We start from the raw sequence: 4,554 nt of genomic DNA, 5'->3' as shown, positions 1-4,554 counted from the left end.
AATCTCCTTTGCTAGCCCATATTCGTGGCGAGTAACTTGCCCTGTTAGCAGGACTAAAACACACACAAGTCTATAAAGTTTACAAAAGCAGAATTGCAAGAGAAACTTACCTAGAAAACTACCTTTAAAAATTAATTTTCAAAAAACGAGGAAATAAATTATCATTTCACAGAGCAGGTGTGGTAATTAAGTTTTAATAATTGTAATTAATAAAAATTTAATTAAACTTAATCCATATGTTTACCCAATCCCATCCCAATTCATCCCCAACCCGTTTTCTCCCTCCTCTTTGTGCCACCACACCATACCCACGACCACCTGCCTACCATCGAACCAAGTCATCGCCACATCACCACGACGTAAGCAGTGTCCCAACGATGGTGTTACGCAAACACCGTGCATGGCAATGACAAGTTTTAAATTGGGCCGCAAAGAAGCTGCTGCTATGAGCAGCGGCACCTTGCTTCATCTATCGTCGATGTAGCAGCGAGCAGCTGTTTGCGACGATGTCGCTGATGCTTGCTTCACTATTAAAGCTGATGAAAATATGGCTATTTTCCCAAATAGATTGGTCTCTTGTCAAACTAGGAGGCTTTAGATGTAAATTCAGGTGGTGAGGAGGATGAATCAATGGGTGGTGGTGGAGGTGACTTTACGGGTGATTGTGAGGGAAATATTGGAGGCAGTGGTAAGCTTACGGGTTGTGGTGGTTATGAGTGCTTGGATGGTGGAGGTGACTTGACGATGGAGGTTGGGAGAATTTGAAGTCTTCTTTGGCAATAAAATCTTGTTTCTTTTGTTTTTGTTTGAATTTTATTTTCGATTATGTTATTAGTAGATCCTACTGTGATGAATTAAGTATGTCGAGATTTTTTGTCTATGATGCTCGAAAGCTAGGGATGACAATTCGAACCGTCAAAACTGAAAATCGCCGTTAACCAAATTGAATGGGGCAAAAAAAAAAAAAAATCGAACTGATGGTACAATGGGACGGATGTGGTATTTAATTTTAATGACCCGATTTTGGGCGGGGCGGGTATAATATTTGCACCGTCGCCCTGTTCCAAACCGATTACCCATTAAAAAAATAATAATTGGATTTATTGTTTTATATTTGCTATTCATGCTCTTTCTTTCATTGCTAATTTTTTCTTCTTTTGTATGTAGAAAATTCTGCTCTTTCATCAGACTCCGAAACTTGTGCAAGGTTTGATTACAACGATGTTGATGAAGAGGTCCATTTTTTTATTTAAATCTTCAATTAAGACCATTATGGATTATTATTTTACTTACATTTCTTATATACTATATAGGAATCAGCTTTGAGTTTTGACGTATGCTAGTAAGAGTTGTGGGGAAGAATGAAGATTGAATATGAATTGAGGTTGAAGCTTTTTGAATTATTGAACAGGAATCAAGTTCGATACACAAGGATCAAGGGACAAAGATATTGTTTAGTATTGTTTTGTTGAAAATATTGTTTATTAAATTCAGATTTTGCATTTGAGAATTAGGATATTGTTTACATTTTCATTTAGGATGTTGTTTTGCTACATTGTCTTAGTATTATGTTTTTGTTTTCATTGATTTTTTTTCATAATTTTTTTTTTAATTTGATGGATGGACCCATAAAAGATAATATATTTTCGTGGTTATTAATGAGTCAAATCGAGCTGAGATACGAACCTAACAGACTTATGTGGTTATGATACGTTTATGGTATGGTAAAAAAATTGGTAGTTCGGTGATGGTTTTGGCCGAACCGAACCGTTGTCATCTATATCGAAAGCTTACAGAAGAGGTTCTTAAAATTATTGTCAAAGGTAATGATGTGATGGTTGGAGATGAAGTTCAGATTGTTGGATTTATTACCGGTATGCTATGATTTTTATTTTACTTTCGATTTTTGGATATGTAGTTTGGCTGTGAGGTGGTGATGTTGGCGGTGATGGTTAGGTGAAGGTGATGCTGGTGGTCCTTTTCTCCATTTTTCTCCGATCACAAGTGGTTGTGTTTGTGGTGTTGTTCGTGGTTATTGGTTGTGGTTGTGTGAGATTCGAATGGACACATGTGGTGAAATGGTAGTTGTTACGCCCCTATCCGAACTACTTCGGAAAGTCTATCACCGCATTATACGAGGCGTTCAACACCCATCCGAAGTGGTTTCGAAGTGACGCCACCACCAATGTTGTCGATCTGCTAACGCACTGCGAGGCACAGACAATCTACTGAACCGACAGACACGTCCTTGCCCGTGAAGCCGAGGCACAGTACATTCCGAGGTTCTCTGTAAGAGGATCCGTCGCCAATTTCAGAAAGAGATCTATGTCAAGATCCTTTCTGCCCCCAAGATTCAATTGATTTGACATCTCCAAGAGTCTAGTTGATGTGACGTATAAACTTTATGTCAACTCAACTAGGGAGAAGTAATTACCCGCCCACTCTATAGACGCGGCTGATTGATGCTTATGAGCAAACGCCTCACACCGTCAGATGCATACACGTGTCCCATATCCAACGATTCTCCTCACCTATAAATACCCTAGGTTTAAAAGAGGCAAAGGTAATGAAACTCTTACAACATAGCTTTCCATAACAAACAAATATATATTCTCCTCCCTCCTATTTTGCACAACCTTTGTATTGTTCCGATCACCTGAGGCTAACTTGACCGTCGGAGTGTACGTGGCTACTACCACCCCCGTTGGTTCCGGTCGTGTTCATCTAACCGTGCGTTGACTATGCATGGGGAGGAATACGTGGAGTAGCTATCGGTTGGCCACATGGAGGGTCCAATTTGCGAGGTCTTGGATTGGCGCCGTCTGTGGGAAACTTCCCGTCCAAAGTTTTGCATTGTCCACTGGAGAAACCACCAGAAAACTAGCGACTTACCCTGAAAAGGGCACGTTCTTGAAAAAGAGCAAAGTCGAGTTATAATCCAAGTTCTTATCACCCTTGAAAAAGGAGATAAGATGAGTTACAGCCATGAAGACGAGAACCCTATAAGATAGGCCTCTGAAGAAGAGGTGCTCCGTAACAACGTCACTCACTAGAGACCCCATCATCGGCGTCGTCGAGGTGAAAGAACAGCCATGCTCACTGAAGGAATGACTCAAATAGCGACAGACATGAGAGACAACGCAGCTCAAAATATGGCGATGCATGAACTTCTCATGCAAGCCTGAGGTCACCAGGGCTTTCAATTGCCCCAAGGATCTTACCCAGTTCAGGAAGCCCCCGCGTCTCGTTCCCGAGGCCATATCAGCCAGCACAGAGAACGCCCCCTCGAAAGAGAAGTGGGTACAGAAGCCACATCCTATGTGCAAGGGAGCCAGCCAGCAGAACCACAAATGGGGTACAATTTTCCTTAAGAATATGAAGCACAAAGGTCAGTCAGCGTCTTTGACCAAATAGGGCAGGACCCTAGTAATAGGGTCCGCTCAGTGTGAAGATCAGTTCGGCAAGAACAGGAGCAAGAACAAGCACCTCCTCCTCCTAGAAATAGGAAGGAGAGAAGGGACTTAGTTGATTTGGGCAGTCGAGGAGAAGCACTTCCACCTCCCCAGAACATTCAAGATGATGAAGGGTTAGATGTGCCTTGTCGATCTTATGAAATTGACGACGATGATGATAACCTTCCTTTCTCAAGGAAAATCTGAAGTTCCCCAATGTCTGCGAATTTCATGCCCCAAAGATCCCAAAGAATGAAGGAAAGGGTGATCTGGAGAAACATCTCACCAAGTACATGACACAGATGAGCCTCAAGGGAGCCTCGCCTGCTTTGAAGTGCAGAGCCTTTCACTTAACCCTAGGTGGAGCTGCTGAAGTGTGGAACAACAGATTTCCTCCCCTGAGCATTAGGAGTTGGTCAGATTTGAAAAAGGCATTCTTGAACTAGTACCTCTCACATAGAGAAGGAGAGGCCCCAGTGCAACGCCTGCAAGATATGAGGCAGGCCCCTGGAGAGATGCTGAAAAGCTATCTCGCCAGGTTTACAGTCTAAATCACATATGATAAGTGTGTTTTTACATACTTATTTGGATCATAAACATGACTTAAACATGGATAAAATGGTTGAATTGTGACTTAATCCAGTTAAATTTATGCATTGTAGGTAATTCAATGGAAATTGTGGAATTCAGGAGAAAAGAGCCGAAGAAGGACCAAAACGCAACAATTTGATAGTTCGAGGACCAAAGGTGCAAATATTGAAAAGTTGAGCTAAATGCAAAACGAGAGGGAAGACATGCCAAGTATGAACTCAATGACAAAGCAAAACAAATGGAAGAAGAAAATATTGAAGAGGGACTGAAATGAAGACAATTGAAAGTTCGAGGACTAAAGCGCAAATACTCAAAAGATATGCCGAATGAGGGGCATGAGAATTGATGGTATTATCATCAATTGGAAGATAAAATTTGTTGAAAAGATGAAGAAATAGAAGAAAGAAGTCAAGAGAAGCAACAAAGAAGTTCAGGGACCAAATTGAACAAACCACATAGATGGTTACTTCTATGCAACCGCATAGTGTAACCTTCTATGCGGTCGCATAGA

This window comes from Olea europaea, chromosome 18 (assembly GCF_002742605.1).
Source record: "Olea europaea var. sylvestris chromosome 18, O_europaea_v1, whole genome shotgun sequence".
Lineage (NCBI taxonomy): Eukaryota > Viridiplantae > Streptophyta > Magnoliopsida > Lamiales > Oleaceae > Olea > Olea europaea.
Note: the sequence above shows the minus strand (reverse complement) of the source record.